Consider the following 18731-nt stretch of genomic DNA (forward strand, 5'->3'; position numbering starts at 1 on the left):
AATAAGTTTAGAAGAGATAGAAAAATATTTGATATTTTATGAAAATATAACCAAAAAAGATTTTACAAATATCTCAACATTTTCGGTTAAGAATCATATGGGGAAAAAATGATTTCCAAGATTTAAAATATATAAAATATCTCCACAAAATAAGAATTCCTTGTTTAGATAAAAATCAAACCTTAGTCTATCTTTTGTTCAAAAATTCTATAATATCTTGTTAACAAGATACAACAAAATATTTCTTCAAAAGATATGCAAAGTGCCTTGTGACTTATTGTATTGGTGGCCGTCTAGGAATGGAGAATACACAGTTCGGTCGGGGTATTGGCTGGGTATGAGCTTGGCGGGGTCGGGGAAGGAGCAGGCTGATAATGGAACAGGGGAGGGATGGTGGAAAGTGGTATGGGGTCTGAGAGTTCCTCCAAAGCTTATCCATTTCGTGTGGAGGGCATGTACTGGTATGTTAGCAGTCAAATCGAATTTACTCAGGCGCCATTGTTGTGGTAACGCAGTGTGTGACTTATGTGGGGTGGAGGAGGAGACGGAAATCCATGCTCTTTTGGAGTGCCCATGGACGAGGAACTTTTGGGGTGCCAGCGGGTTTGATGAGCTAATAGTGGAGGTGCCTTGGGTATCGTTTCGAGAATGGCTGAGATGGGCACTGCAGAGCCTGGTTAAGGCGGAGTGAGGGGAGGTTCCTGGCTCTGCTGTGGGGTTTGTGGGCTGTCAGAAATGCACGCATATTTGAGGAGGAGGATAGGGTGTGCCCTGAGGTTGTGGTGATGGGCTTCACTCGGCTGGTCTCGGATTATCAAGGGTACGTTGAGGCTGGGTTGGTGACTGCCACGGATAGGGTGGGAGAGGGGATTGGAGGTGACGTGTGGACACCGCCGAAGAATGGGGTGATCAAAATAAACTCGGATGCAGCGATTCTTGGGGATGCAGAGGTTGGTTTGGGCGTGGTTGGGAGAGATTCGAATGAAGAGGTGGTGCTGGTGGCAAGCAGACGGTGTCATGCAGGGTGGTCTGTGGAGATGGCCGAAGCGAAGGCTATGCTTTTCGGAATGGAGATTGCAAAGAGGCTCGAACTGTCAAGCATAATCGTGGAAATGGATGCTCTCAATGTGGTACGTGCTGTGAAGAAAAATGGCATAGGTAGAAGTATGTTTGATTTATGCATTAAGGATGTGTGTGAGCTAGCTAATTCTCTTGATTGTCGAGGAGTTGTTCATGTAAAGCGTGGGGGTAATACAGTTGCACACTTGACCGCTAGGCTTTGTTCGGTTGAGGGTGACGAAGTGGTTCATGTAATTGACTTTCCGCCCTCCGTCCTTTGTTTGGCGGAGTTGGATCTAATATAAACAAGCCCACGTTTTCCCGCAAAAAAAAAAGTTAGATTTCAATCCAACTTAAAATTCATATGTAAGACCAAGATAATATAGATGGTGTTTGGCCACATTTAAAAACTGTTTTTTCAACTACAAAAGCAGAACTGAGGCCAAATACCGATTTTTCGTAATGTAGAAATAGTATTTATAAAGTCTTTCTTTCTAAAATTAGCCCCTAGAAACAGAAGTAGCAATTTGTTACTCCTGCTTCTATTTCTACAAAAGTTTTGTGAATATTCCTTGATGCAACTATTAAATAATAAAATATCTCCCTTAATTCGAACTTTTCCTCCTATTATAAAAGAAGTCTTTTCATTAATCCTCCCCTCTCGTATTCTACTCCCTGCACAAATAATTTGTTTCATTCATTTTATATTTTTTTTATATCAATGGCATGTTATGTAAATGTTATTATATTTATAATCTTCCACAAGTTATTATATTTATTTTACAATGATTTTACCGCACTTGGTTTACTTTTTTCTTATTATTTGTTTGTATGATGGTAAATTCTAAGTCAAAGGGTACAACTAGTTGAATAATTACAAAACTTTATCTTAATTTCAAAAATATACATATTTACTTGAATTATGACTATAAAAATAATATGGAGGAAATGTAAATTAATTAAAAATAAAAATATTTTAAAAAAAAAAAACTAGTTAGGTCAAACATTTAAAACTAGTAAAAAACAGTTTTGTAAAATTTTGGCCAAACACGAGCAATTTTGCGGATAAGTAATTTTGGAAAAAAACTATTTTAGAAAAGCAAAAGTTCTTTTTTTATAAGTAAGGCCAAACATGCTCATAGTTTTGAAATAAATAATCAAAACGAGATAGAAAGAGTTTTAGAAATCAAATAAAGATTCAAACTACTGCAAACTTGAGGATAAGGTTTCCTCAACGGAGGATATCATTCCCTCAGATCCTGACAGAGTTCTTCAACGTTTGAGGTAACCGTTCCCTCAACTCAGGACACCGTTCCCTTAAGTGTAGTTTGAGGTTGTGCGTAGTTCTATGATCCTCTTTTACAAAATATGTTCTTAACCTACTTCTAGGACTTCGTGATGACTTTGTAAATAAGTCCTTGACTTCAATCATCACCTTATGCGTTTCATTTGAATCAAAGTTGAGTACCCAAATAATATACATACTACATAACATACCAAGCTCATGAAAGCATAAGTAAAATAACTTAGAAATAAAAGCAATAGCTTGACATGCTTCAAAACCTAATAAGACATAGGGTCAAAATAAACTCAATTATAACAATTATTCAAATTAAACATAGTTCAAATACCTAGTTTATTTGATTTTTTTTGATGAATTTAAAATTAAATAATCATAATTTTCAGTCCATTTCGGTCAAAAAACGGAGCGGATAGAAAAATTCGGGTTTAGTCTGGTCTAAGACCGAAACATTTAAGTCCGGTCTTCGGTCCATTAAATTTATTTTCGGTCTTCGGCCTGTTTCGATTTTGGATCGATACTCAGCCCTGCTCCAATCAACTACCTCGTCTCTCTTCCTTCTCTCATTCCTATACCTGGTAAAATAATCCCGAACCTAGAAAATCGACTGAAGACCTGATATTAGTAACCTAAAACTACTTGAAACCAGATTTAAACCAAATCAAACCAAAATTGAACTGAATTCGACATATCTAAAAGATACCCGAATTATCGAACCTTAATACATCTGAACTAATACAAACTATACTAATTTACCCGAATTAAAGAGATTAATTTTCTCATAAACACTCTCACTGGAAGGTTTTTTTCATTGAATATTCGGATAATTTTTACAGTATCCTCAAGTTTTGCACCTTTTCACCAAATACCCCTACTTTTGTCAAACTAAAAGTTTAGTTGGTCATATCTCTTAGTTACGAGTTCTAAAAGCCGCTAATTTTTTCCTAAGTTGATCGTCTTTACGGGATTTTCAATTTGAAAAAAAATCATGTATTTATAATATCTTAGACGGTGTTACGACTTTCAAAGTTTATTCGCTCAAGAAAGTTTGACCGACTTTTATTTTCGATCACACATGTAGGAAATGAAGTTTTTTTCCCCACAATTTTTGAAAAATAAATTGTGGGATTATGAAATCATGACTAAGAGATATGAGAAGTTAATGTAACTTTTAAGGAAAGTCGGGGCATATAGATAAAAAAAATTGCAAATTTCAAGGGTACTGTGCCATGGTATAAGTCAAAATGAATGAGTCAGTCTCGCTTAAGTCTGGTTATTCGTTTGATCTCGAAAACAGATCCAAATAATATCATATGGTGTTAATAAGGACAAAACGTTTGGCAATTCTTAGGCAATTTGTAATTTGTAAAATGAAAAATATAAAGAATCTTAAGCCAAATCATTCACATCCAACTCAACCAAATTGTGAATCTAAACTCACCGGATCCGTCGACCTAAAATATCACACATCTATTATGATGGTCAAGTGGCCAATCGTAATGAACGCGGCGAGAGGCTCTCTCTCTAAATTTTAGTGGGAAAAAGTCCTTTAAAATAGTATAAAACCATAGAAATAATAAGTGGTTTCATTACCTTTTTTTATCTTCTTACCTTCATTTCTTCATCTCTTTCGATAGAGCTCTTCTTCTTGTACCTCTATTTCCAGAAATTTTCTTCAAGCTTCTTAATTTCTACTCTCATTTAAGATCCGACTTTATTTGTTTTCCATTTTAGCCTTGAAGAGTTATATTTAGTCATTTATCTTAGGAATAAATCTATCTATATAATAACATAAAAAGGCTAGTTGAGCATCTCTTTGCACGCCACGTGGCGTCATCTAGCTTTTTTAAAGTGACATGTTACAAGCTTATGTGTCTTTATTCGACTCTTGCCTATTAATGTGTACTAATGAAATATAAATGAATATAAATGGCTAGATCTTGTAGCTTCTCCGACTTAAGTACACATGCTTTAAATGACACTAGATTTTGTAGTTTCTCCGACTTAAGTACACATTCTTTTGATCTTCCCATGTATTTACATGTTTTACCTCTCATAATTACTCCTCCATAATAACACATTCTTATCTACTTAAATTATCCAACTTTTTATCTTCTAATGTTACCACAAAATCATATTCCCGTATAAAAACGTGGTCCATTGAAATGGATTCTATCACAATCCTTATCTATGGTGAAAAATTCGTTCAATGAATATAATCTTCTTTCAAACTAATTATTATTTTGGTGATTTTCTTTTCCAACGGTTAGTACCTTTGTAGAATTCTATTATTTATTTTATTAATGTTCATCAATTTTATCTAAGTGCATGTTGTTATGAGATATTGTCGTTTTAATTAATTTATGTATGTTTGTGAGAAAATTTGAATGATAATTCACGCATGTCTTTAAATCAATGCATTTGGCAATATTGATTATAAAGGCTCAATAGATAGACATGGATTGTTGGTAAGGTGCTCTTTTTAGTCGTAGTAATATTGATTTACCGATGTTCACAATTAATTGATTTTGAATGATTTAATAACTTTATTTATCGAGAGTATTTATTCTTAAGCGTATGCATTATTTTCATTAACAATAATTTGTTTAGCTTTGTTGTTGTTTATCACGGAGTTCAATATGACGCAACAAAGACGGTCACTACTTAAGTACCATCATAGTCAAACGTCTAGCATTGACTTTTTCCAATGTTGTGAGGAAATTTGAGGTTTTAACTGAAATGATTTTTGCTCTGTATCATTGATTTTTTTTTTCTATTGACATCTTTAGTTCGAGATGAAGAGTTCTGTAGGCCACTTGCTAAATTCTATATTCGTTGTATGACACTTTTGTTTAACTGCCTTATCTATAGCACAGATTCTATTGTAAGACCGTTACATGTACGATGAGAAAAAAAATAACCACTTTTTATGATTAACAATGACCATGTTTTTCAAAGTAATCACTATTTACCAAAAAAACGTTCACTTTTTGCAAAAAAAGGGAAAAATCATCGTTTAAGAGAATTATTGTGTGACAATTTTCTATGAAGTGTCTATTAATGGGTAGGTGTGTCTATACATTATCGAATGTAATCGAAAATTCAAGACCCTTTTTCAAACGCCTATATATTCTCTTGGCCTAACGACGTGAGTGCAAAGCATATAATTATAAAAATAAATGGAGTACATTTCAACTTCACACGATAAACTCCGCAAGATTTCAAATAATGAAAAAAATATTATGCAAGTTATGATGGTCCATTAATCTCAATCTCAGAGTGTGTAATGTATCTGTTTTTTTTCTTTTAGTTAAGATTTATTTAAGGCGTGTTAAGATTTATTGTTAATAACATACATGGTTATGCCGTCGTAATTAATAACAAATACTTGTTACGCCGATCCAAAAGCTGCGGCAAAAAAATTACAATCTAAATTAAGTTTTTAATGTATCGAGTAGGTCAGTCATGGCGAAAATTTTAGCTAATATATTACTCCGTAGTAGGTAACTGTGTATTGATATCATCAAAGAGCAAACTCGCATCACAAATATGAACAAATCCGCGAGTTTCGCGGGCAACAAAACTAGTGTTAAATTAAGAAGTCGAAGGGTTTCCCAAAATATTCTTTTGAGTTTTATTATCATGTATTTGATTTTGATTATATCAAAACATTGATTAGAGTATTACATCCTACTTTAGCTTTTTGTTCTTTTGAGAATTTTATACAAGTATTCCACTCTTACTTTTGCGTATGTTTGGATCTAAATTTATTTCTTTCTTACATTTGCGGATTAATTTTTCTTTATTCTTCTTCTTTTGGGTTTTTAAAGATTTCAACTTTCATTTGAGAGTCTTTTTTTTTGCCCTTGTTTTCTTGGTTCTACTATGGTAATTTGAAAGTCTTTGTGTTTCTTTATCGCTCTCATCCGCAAAGATGTTATAGGTTGGTTTCGATTAACCTAATTTCCTTACCTTATAAAAAATATGATGTCACGACGGGGATCAAAAAGAAATCGCAACTATGGTTACTCCGAATGACATTAATCGATTTGACCTGATCGTAATATTAACCGAATAACCAATTTATCAGGTCGATTTCTCCAATAACCAATCCAACGTGTATACTCCTTCCTTATTTCAACCACCATCTCCTTTTGTACCCCTCCAATTTCATTGTCCCTAACTCTTTCTTATTGTGGCTTTTACCCCTTTTATTGCATCAAAATTTTTAGTGATGTCGAGTAGTTGACTATGGTTCTAAGAAGAGTATCCGAGGAAGATAAGGACAATCGAAAGAGAGGAGAGGATGAAGAGAAGGTTTGGATCAAGGTTCTATGGAGGCGGTAGTGAATTCGGTGTTGGACGAAATAGTCGGTTCTTTGAGCTGTTAGCTCAACGGTGGCTGGTGAATAGTCTGTAGTATAGATTTGATGGTATTTTAGGGGATGATCGAATATGAGATGTCGAGGTGGTTTGATCGTGATAGAGTGAAAGTGTTGAAATGAAGGAGGACTACGAGCATCTGCAAATGTAACACCCCCATTTATTCAGGACCCTTTAGTAAGACCTTCCCAGATAAATAAGGCTATTATCCTCTCGGTTGCCCGAGGTAATGAATAACAAAAGACAAACAGTACAAGGTACTTTAATAAAATTACATATTAGATAACAAATCTCTCTTAAACTGTCTTACAACTGAATCCAAAACTGAAAGACTAATTATTTATTACAGCGGAAGACTATAAACTGAATGAACTAATTGAGTAATGTCATAAACTAAGGTGTCCGACTCCTATAATGATCATCAGTCCGTCTCTCTCCCACGCACCATCGAGCACTGCTCACAAATCAATACCCGCTAGATTAATTGCTGCCATTTGAACGGAAATAACAAATGGATCATCTCAGGTCACCGAGTTTAAAAGTTTGGGTGACAACACACACGCGCACGCGCGCGCGCGCGCACACACACACACTCTGGTGAACCATAGGTTAAGTAGGGATTAAACAAACAATAATAGTGTTAGCACAATAATAATAAATCTAGCTCAATTTACAATAATCACAGGTTAAGGTAGCAACCGTAACATCCATCCATCCACAATATACTCCATTCATATCCACTCCGTCTTAACGCTGCCTCACCTCCGAAAGTGAACAACTTTCTAGTAGTGTGCCTACTAGAGAAGAGACTTTGAGGGGCGGCCAATGACCAACTGACGCCACAAGCACTAACGATTGCTCAGACCAATCCTTTTAAATAATAACCAAGGACTAGCGGTATATCGGTCCCTTCAATAAATAGCTCACAGGTTCCTTCAAAAATTAACAAACACGGACTAGCAATTCGGTTCCTTAAATCAAATTACAATATCCACCAATACTCAAGTAACCAATAATGCTCATAATTAACTCAACTCCATGATCTCAATTCCACATCCGTATTCACAATCGCAATATATAAATCTACCACATATATAAGTAACTAACAATCACATAAATATAAGTTTAGTAGGATAATCCTTACCTTTTAGCAAATCCAAACGCAATAATAGTAATTCAAAAACGTTTCTCTATGAAACCATCACCTACATTCATCAATTACATATAATCACTACTTGTTCTATCAGATGACCCACAATCATCAATTTCCCCCCAAATCCCCGATTTCTAGGGTTACGTCTCAAATTAATTGAATAAGATTAATTAATCACATAAAAGATGAATAACTAGACTTAATAAGAATTAAGACAACATACGAAGAAAGGAAAGGAATTAGATAGCCTTAGAAGCAAAATTGCCAAATTAATTGAAGATTAAGGTAGTTTATTTCTCGTTTCTCTCTCTAGATTATGGTGTTAATTTGTAATTATGCAAAAGAATATTAGGCTTTGAGGGCTTATATAGGTTTAGGGAATAATAGGAATAATAAGAATAAGAATATTAACAAAAACTGAAGAAGGAAACAAGAACTTAAGCAAGAAACCCGTTTAACAGAGCCCGAAACATGCACGACCTGCGCCTATGATTGTTCTGCTTCGCGAACTGAATTTTGAACAACTGTCATTTCTTTGTTACTTGACAGAATATGGCTTGTGACCATGAGTTGGAAAGCTTAAACAATAAGCTTTCACCTTCAATTCGAATCACCTACATTGGAGCTAAAGCTGGCAATAGCTGACCCGAACCGCCTGAAACCCGGCCTGATAGAACTTGAATGTTGGGTGAACCGACCCGACCCGACCCGACCCAAGGTTAAACTGAAACCCGATACAAGCCGAAATTGTATGAACCGAACTTAACTGTGACCCGACCCGACCTGACTTGTAACCTGATTCATCCCATAACCCGACTCGACCCGTAACCTGATTTACAACCCTACCTAACCCGACCCGACTTGACCCATTCTAAGCCTGGCCCGATTTGATAAAAAAAATGTAATCAGATTTTATTGCAAAAATTCTAAATTTACAAACTCCAAAATGACTAATCAAATAAGTGAATTATTATGTTTTCTCTTAATTAAACAACTTTATGTTATATACTTGTATGTTATAATTAACTGTGTTAGTATAAGAGAAAAAAAAAGGCATTGTCAATAATTTGTCATAACTTTGCAAGTTTACATTGTATGCTATATTCGTAAGTAATAAGGCATGTTGGTTGTTATATACTAGTCACTATAAAATTCTTTAGGGAAATGATGTTTACTTATAGTTCTCTATGAAGATTTATTGAATGAGTGTCAGATATTAGTACAAGATGAGCTTGACAAACTCCATAAAATATTACACACTTGAATGAAAGAATCATATAGTATTAGTTTTCAACATTAAACCTTCAAGCCGTTACATAAGTTTAAACTCGGCTTTACATATCATTTACGGCCTTACTAATAAGTCGTACAAGATGAGCTTGACAAAAAAAAGATCATTTGCCAACAAAATGTTATAAGTATAGAAAAATCATAAGATTTATCTAATATTATAACTTGAACAATTATGATTATTATAGTTCTTATTTCATCATATTAATACTCGAGGATTGGCTAAATCATGATTAGTCTCGAAAATCTCGATCCTATAAATCGCTCATTGTTTCATTTTAGTTAAATCTTTCTTAAAGGTTACTAGGCTAGTGACGTTATATTATTATCACTATACACGATTTGTCAAAATCGCTCACCTTAAGTCAAATAAGTTATTTGTATAAATTAAGTCTTACAAGACTAACACACCGACCTAACTCTCAAAGTCAAAAGCCATGCCGATCAGACTCACAACTGATCAGGCGTTTCGACCCGACTTAGTAATTGACCTAACACGGCGACACATGCCCTCGACCCGATTAAATTTTTTTACCTAACCGAAAAAAAACCCGAAATGAACCAAACTCAACCGATTAAATACTTTGTCCAGACCCACAAAAACCCGAACCGAATCGATATCGACCCGATTAAATACTTTGACCCGACATGACCCGACCCATAAAATGGCTCGATATAAATCGACCCGACCCGAACTGAACCAAGCTTACTGTTGACCCGACCCGACCCAAACCGAATGAACTGAAGAACAAATTGACCCGACACAACCCGAACCCGATATGACCCAACCCGCTTTGACCCGACCTGTAACCGACCCAAATGACCCGATTGCCACCTCTAATTGGAGCTCTAAAACTCTAGATATTATTGTTTTAAGTTGACCCTAATACAAACGACCATTGTTACAATTCATTACACAATCGTTTTAAGTTTTCCTATTGGTCTTTTATAGTCTACATTATATTTAGACGCACATAAAGGGTCTTATTACCTTAGAATATGAGGGGTATTACAGCAAAAGGGAAAAATCACCTCTCCATAATTTTGGGCTCTACTGTTTTTATTGGAGGTTCCCAAAAAAAAAAGTAAGGCACTTTGTGTTACTTTTAGGGAGGTTCCCAAAAATTTTGTGTTTGCATTGGGGAACTCCATTATTGTAGAGATGTAGTTATGAATTGGGGAGGGTATATAAAAAAGTTAGTGGAAAATGAGGTTGACGAATGAAAAAAATGAGAGAAAAAATATGGGGCATCTCATTTTGCGGATGCGCAAAGGTGTTTTTCACCTCCCCAAATGTCCCCTCTCTCATCAAATAGGGAACTCCATTATTGCAGAGATATAGTTATTCTTGTTACTTTTAGGGCGGTTTCCAAATTTATGGGTGTAAATTAATATTGTTGGGAAACCCCATTATTGCAGAGATATAGTTATGAAATGACGAGAGTAAATAGAAATGTTAGTGGAAAATGAGGTGGACGAATAAAAATAGGAAAGAGAAGATATGGGGATCCTCACCTTTGCGATGCTCTTAGGATGCTGTGTTCTGCTTGTCGTAGGCCCAAATGTTCAAGGATGCGTCAGAGTGTCATATTGTACGAGAGAGGGTTAAGGACATGCTGAGAGTTGCTCGATAATAATTTTATTGGTGATTAATCAAGGTGACAGAGTATGGTTAAGTGGTGAGAAGTGGTGTTTATGGTTTGTTGATTGTTTGAATAGTTGTTAGTGAGGTGAATATTGCTCTCATGGAGAAGTTCATGCTTGTAGTTTATCGACATCGGAGAGGATGAGGGAGGGTGATGATTTGGTTAAACGTGATTTGCAATTATAGGTTATTAAGGCGCCGTTTTTTAGAAATTAAGTCATTCCCTTTAATTAATTTCAGTTCAGATAATATAAATTAAGTTTAGAAAAGTTCAAATTTTATAAGTATAATTCAACTTCATTTGTCTCTTATAACTTGAATTAAGTGAAGTTAAGATTTCATAAATTCAGTTTAGAAAAGTTCAGAAATTTAGGCAACTTATATTTAAATTATTTTAGGTTAAACTTCCAAAGCAACTTCTTAAGTTAAATAAATTTAGTTTTAATATATTATTATTATTATTATTATTATTATTATTATTATTATTATTATTATTATTATAAATGGTGCCCTTTTTATTAAAATAACGTCAAAATTTACAAGAAATTAGTGGGCAGCCGAGACACAATCTGGGCGCCCACGCCCTTAGCGATAGCAAAGCTAAGTCTAATAAAAATGTAAGCGGTAGCACGAGCCCCGACATCCTGAGACATAGAGAATTTATAAATCCGCTTGAGCAAGGCAACATCATCCGTATCTAGCTCCCCCATCGAAGATATTCAATAAGGTGTCGCAAACGAGGTTATACTGATGCTTAACGCCCACATTACCGGCACAAGAGACAACATGATCGCCATAGACATCACCATCAAAGACCCGAGAACAAGCAGGACAGTGCCTAGACACCGTGAACAACAGTTAATAGCGGTCATGGGTTCGTGAATTGTGGTTGTTGGTGGGCTCGTGGTTATTAGTCATGGGTTCGAGGATAGTGGTGGTCGCTAAGGTAAGGCACGGGTTGATGGGTACATGTTATGCATGTAGTGGTTGGTGACTTGGTGTTAGGGTGTGAGGAAAATAGTGAAGGCAAATAAATAAATATGTTCCCGTTCTTAAAAAAGTGAGATAAATGTAATGGGAGACAAAAAAAAAGGAAGAAGCATTTTTTGTTTAATGTTGCCTCTAAAGAGTTATATCTCATTTATTGTTTATCTTTATTTTGATTAAATATATTCATTACAAAGAATAAAGAAAAGGGTAAACGAATGATTGATACGGAGAGAGTAATAATTAAGTTAGGTTAATATATACTCCCTCCATCCCATTTTTATTCACTCTATTTCTATTTTGGATGATTTAAGAAAAGATGATGAAATATAAATCATACTCCTTGAATTAAGGGAGCGTTTGCACAAATAGGATTATACATCCAGTTGTACGATAAGCATGGTACAACCAAGTATAAGAATCGAATTCTTTTCGAATTTAAATTTCATGTTTTTAATGTGTAAATGAATGAACTCAATACTTTCTAATAAAGCTCATATTCTTTAATATAAATGGATACTTTGACACAAAGCTCTCTACACCGTACAACATATACAACCTGTTTTATTGTTTTTGGTTGAAGGAATGAAATGTATTGGAAATCTCTTACCATTATGGAATGGATTCTAAATCTCATACTAGGTTTTTATTGTTTGGTTGAACCTCTGAATGGAATGAAATGTTAAGCATTATAGAATGGAGTTAGAATCTTGGGGTAAGAGTTGGATATGAGATTAGAGGGGTTATAATGGATTTAGAATCCATCCGAATTCTAACTCCATTCCAAAATGGCTCAACCAAACATTAGGACGGATTAAATCCATTCCATTCCAGCTCTACCAACCAAACACAAAGGAATGAAGACAATATCATTGTGATGAAGATGATAGTAGTTAAATTATCTAGAGGCGGTATTTGAGGTCTACTTTTTTCCTTATTAGATTTAGAGAGAGGACAATAATTATGGAATAAACTTTAGGGGAAAGGACAATAAAATGGGATGGACTAATGGAGGGAGTATAATAAAAGTTAAGTTGATAAAATTTCAGCTCCTACAATTTATGTTCATATTTTGTAAGTTCAATTCAGAAAAGATAAGATCTTATAAGTTAAATTCAGATCCTATAAGTTCAATTCAGTTTGGATCCTATAAATTTAGAAAAGTTTCGCTTCTATAAGTTTACTTCAAATCTTATAAATTTAGTTTAGAAAAGATTAATCATATATATCCAGTTCGTAAACGTTAAAAAAAAGTAAGTACATGAGAACAAGGCCTTAAGTCATTATAGTTATAACTTCTTAGGGGTTGTTTGGTTGATCAAGGAACTTAATTTTCCTAGGAAAATACAATTCATGGGAATTAAGTTTCCTCATCCAATTCAGGTGAATTTCGGAAAAGTGTTTGGTTGCTCATGTAGAAATTAAATTCCACAGGAACTTCCAATGACCAAGGGGGGGAGTAGGTAAGCAACTTCCCACATCATGTAGGCATTGGAAGTTCCTGGAAGTTCTAATTCTACATTTTCTAAAATTTATGGCAACCAAACAACCCATGCATGTTTTTCAAAATCATGGGATTTTCCAATGCCTATGTTTTCTAAGTGGCAACCAAACGACCCCTTAAAATCATATTAACCGTCAAGTTAAAACACGAAATCTTGATTTTTTCCCAGTGTAAAACGTTTGTTAGTAGATGGTACCTTTTAATATAAAAATAAATTGTAGATACTTTTGAATAAAAAATTTAGATGTTATCTTTGCAAATGACTTAAATATTAAATACCATTTGACAAAATATTCTTGTAAAATGTTCCCAATGCTAAGTGTATGCGGTAAATAATAATGTTGTAGGCATTGAAAAGAAGGGAGAAGAAAGGCCTTTACGAGGCTTTGCAGAAGATTAAAGAAGGTGAGTTCTAATCTTAACCCATTTACTACATGTTTATAGAAAAAAGGATTGCATATATGATGTATTGCCTCAAACTTTTTTAGTTATTACGCATATTTATGGGTTTTGTAATTGATATGGTTTCATTTTCGACGAAACAAGTAATCATTCCTTATACTTTTATTTTAGAAGCTCGTGGAGACGAAACCGAAATGATAAATATAGGGGTAATTGTACCCCTGCAGTTTTAACTTTTTTACGTGGTACCCAGGTTTTTAAGAATGTTCTCATAGTATTCGTTATCCTACTTCTTAGAAGTGTTACAATCCATGTATTGCAGAGTTGATGTTGATGGGTTTTGTATCCCTACTTTTGGCACTTGTGCAAGACAAGGTCATACATTGGTGTATACCGGAGAAGTATGTGGCCAACTGGCTTCCTTGTCATTCTACTAATGTTGGTCCCCATTTAAAGTTCTCTCTGTCATCGTATCGACGACAACATCTTTCTGGGGAGGAAGGTGAAGCCTTTACTTGCAAAGAGGTACACTCAAACTTCTTTGTATGGCTTATCATATAGTTGTTCTAATGGCTAACAATATCCATAATAACACTAACATTCCTATGTTAAGAAATAATGTCACCAAAAGCATGAAATTCCTTGCATATATTTTGTCCAAAAGTTCAACAACGTTAATTATAAATTGATTGTCGTATTATCTGATCTTTATAGGTTGTTAACTAATTCCAAATCTCCAACGTTGATTTATTATATTTGTGCGGTTAAAATTGTGGTAGTTATAAACCTAAGTTATAAGAATAAATGGAGGGATATAATTTTCATAAAGATTATTATATTGAATTATCGTAATATATTAGTACATAAACCATTTTAAAATGAATAATCCTATACATTCTCTAGGAGACATAATCTTAGTAATACCAATTTCTTAATATCATTTTATCTTATTCTTATAATACATCCTATTTCTCACATTGTTCTTAAACTCATGGTAATTTTGCCAATATTTCCATGAGTTTGCATGCAAAAGAAAAAATTCTAATCTTCTTAAGTTCCTTCGTCTTCATTCATACTATGCGAATAGGACTTACAAGACCATTTGTGTGCATATAGAACTCGCCACCCAATCGGTGTCACAAACACCATTCTTTCCAAACCTAAAGAAACGTTGTATTGTTCGACCTCTTCAAGGTTTAATCGAATAAGCAACACCATTATTTTTTAGTCTTGTTAAATATTGTATTACTTGATAATGTCATTCTTTTCGAACTCAACATAATTATAATGACTATGAACTAATGAAAGTAGAAAAATCAAATTAAAGGAAAACAAAACAATTGGTTTTATGTTCTCTAACTAATAATTCATGCATCAACGAACGAAATCACATTAATGGGTATTGTAACAACTAACAACCCATATTTATACGCTACACATTTCACGAATACCTTCCAAAAATACAGAAAATTACGATTTAAGGATTATAATTGTAAACAATAAGATTTACATGTGAAGATGTGCATGGGTAGTGGAGTGATTGTGGGGATGTGATGAAATGTAAGTGGAATATTAATGGAACGTAGTTTCGTGAAAAATGGAAGGCATTTGAGGAGTGTAGGGAGTAATTGCATGTCCACATGTAGAAGTTTTGATGGACTGTCAATATATATTCAAAACCGTAACACGTCATTTAGGGTTTCAATAGTCTTAATTCAAATAAAACAATTTAACATTTAAAACAAACAATCAAACAACCATCTAACAGTCTCTTTTGAGCCTCAGGTTCGATCAGTATCTAAATAAAGCATTCATATATAGTTTGTAACCGATCATTTCCGATCTAAAAGAGACTCGGTAGGTATCTAGATAAAGAATTCATATAGAGTTTCAAACCAATTATTGTCGATCCAAAATGTCATCCCAAAACATGGGTCTTGGGGTATCCCCAAAAAGGAGAAAGTTGACGAGATCAAACCTCAAATAAGATAGGCTTAGAGAAACCTAACATAGGGTAACCTATCACATGCATGACCACTCTCTACCATAAAAATTATGTATCCAAATATGCTCCGGAGGGGGTGAATTGAGTTTATATTACCTTTTTAAAAACATTAACTACTATGGGATTGTTTGGTTATCCTTGTAATAACATGGAATTACAAAAAGTGAAGTTGTTTGGTTGCCATTTTTTTTGTAAAAAAGGAGGAAGTGCAACTTCTTACACAAATGTGGGAACTTGCTTACCAACAGTTCTACATGCACCCCTCTTGGCGAGTTGAACTTTCCATGGAAGTTAATTCCGACAACCAAACACTTCTAGAAAAGTCTCATGAATTAGAAGAGGAATTTTACTTCCCATGACATTGTGTTTCATGTGATCTTGCAATTCACGCATCAACCAAGCGACCCCAGTCTATGTTAACATATTCACAACTTATCAAATTAAGTTCAAGTGTAATAGTTAAACTCATAAGCGTCATAACATAACCCTTATATGATGGGGTGTGCACTACTAGGAATAATTAAACTCTTACATCATGTACGAGTTGAAAACTTCCCCATTTTGAAATATTCAGGGTATCAAATAAGTTTTAAAAAACTTAATTCATGGGATCTTAGAATTCTCATGAATTGGGTGGTCAACCAAACAAGCACTAAATATCTGAAATCAAATACAAGATAAAGGTTAATTTCCAAATCCTGATCATGCTGAAATCAAATACAAGATAAAGGTTAATTTTCAAATCCTGATCATGCTGAAATCATTGATTAATTTAACGGAATCATCTCAAAAATTAAATCTACTCCAACAATAATGAAAGTAATAGAATTCTTTAAAAGATAGATTTTATCGAGAAGAATATTATCAAGATAAGAAAAGTAAAAACTATTTGTTTAATTTATTTCCAAAACCATATAAAATATTAAGCCTACCAAATTTCTATTAAAAAAATTAAATAAAATTAATTTAGCAAAACTTTATATCCATGCATTTTAAAGTTGACACTTTTTCTTACAAATTTACAACTCACATTGACTTCCCAGCTCATATTGTATAGGTAGCAAGTAGCAACTAAGACAATATAAATAGTACTACCATAAATTAACACACATACTGAAATCAAGTGTTGTTTATACAATTCATGGAGGTACTGAAAAATCAGACTAATCAAAAACATTTCTCACTATTTCGCAAGTTTCTCTTATCTTCATCATTTGATAACATAACAGTATACAAGTACATAACACTAATCTTTAATCACCATGTAACCATCAACATGTCAAACTTTATAATAAAATTCAATTACTAATTTTAGAACCTGTTAAATATGCTAAGGACTGGAAAACATATTAAATTGATTTTTTGTAATCATCAAAACATACTAGCAATCTAGCGTACTAGAATCTACAAACATTACACAAAATACTTTTCAAAAACAAAAACAAGTCAATCTCATTCCAACATAACGTACAATAACCACATATCCACAGTAAGTAAATTAAGAAATTTACCGATAAGGGAAACGAAGCAAACACAAATTACTTCAAGAACTCCTATTCTACGAACCCATCTTCCACAACCATAAACCAACTTTACAACCTTCCACACCAATGACGAACCTATGCCTTGGCCAGGTGGGTCATGGCCCGGTAAGGATTAGAAACAACAAACAAGTAAAAATTATGTAACTAGTTAATCATTAGTATAGTGTTTAAGTTTGCGTTGGACTCATTTGGTTTTGTGTTCAAGCCATGGAAATGCCAGTTTTTTTATTTGTTTTTCTTTATTATTTTTGCTTGTCTAGATTCTTTTTACCTAGTATATTTTCTCAACATTGTTTCTGTCATCAGTTGTTCTTTCAACCATTAATAAATTACCTAATATTTAGCAAGGAAAAACCCATTTTTACCACTAAGAATGATCCTTATATAACCAATGATATTTTTTATGAACTCACGCGTTATAAACTTATAATACGAATAAAAGATGAAAACATGGAGCGGAAATATGCAGGTTATTAAAAACTTTTTGATAAACGTGGGTTGACCATAACAAAATCAAACGATAGCATAAGAGAAGTAAATACAATCCAAATAAAGTGTAGTTATCACGATGGAAACATATCCCACAAATACAAGTCTCAAAAGTGAGTCTAAGAAAATTGTAAGGCAAATGTCAAATATTATCGATACTTGCTAGCTCATACATGTCTTCACCCCAAGTAGCACGACCTAGTACCTGTCATTTTTTTTAAAAAGAATGCCACGGTCAGTGGGGAGTAACTCGAGGTTCTTCCAGCCATATTACATCAAACCGAACCTAAATGGGAACAATGTTATCACAATACATGGCAATTCAATCAATATAGATAACTTGACATGAGAAACAAAGATAAATATTGAACATACAGATTCGTTAAGCCACAAAGACATTGAATGTAGCATTTATACACATATAAACCTTCCTATCTAACCAACTTATTCAAACAAAAGTAGAACTCTCATGGTGAATGGCATATGCAAAAATCATAACTTATGTAAGACTTACCACTTTAAACTCAATTCCTCTCTGTAGGACGATGGTAATAATACGGTCCTACTCTAATCCTGGCCAAACTCTCGGGATGAACATTTCCAAATGTGATATGCGATAAATGTTTCGCATCCAAGAATCAATGCAAGGGAACAGAAGTCGAGTACCCCGAATTCGGTAAAACGGCACGAAAGGAGCGGAAAGTGAATGATCATACCAAACCCGACAGAACGGTACGAGAGTGGCGTAAACAATGTCAAGCTAGTATATAATACACAATGACACTACCTTAAGAAGACAACATGCCTAACAATAAATGAGAGTCCACAACATGACTTAAATGACCAATAAGAGCGAAATGGTAAGCATGGATGAAACATCAAAAACCGTCATTTAAAATGTAAATAAGACTTAGTTAAGATGTTATAATTTTAAACAAGTGACAACATACCATGCATAATCGTTAGAACT

The sequence above is a fragment of the Silene latifolia genome, chromosome 5 (genome assembly GCF_048544455.1).
Source record: "Silene latifolia isolate original U9 population chromosome 5, ASM4854445v1, whole genome shotgun sequence".
Classification (NCBI taxonomy): Eukaryota; Viridiplantae; Streptophyta; class Magnoliopsida; order Caryophyllales; family Caryophyllaceae; genus Silene; species Silene latifolia.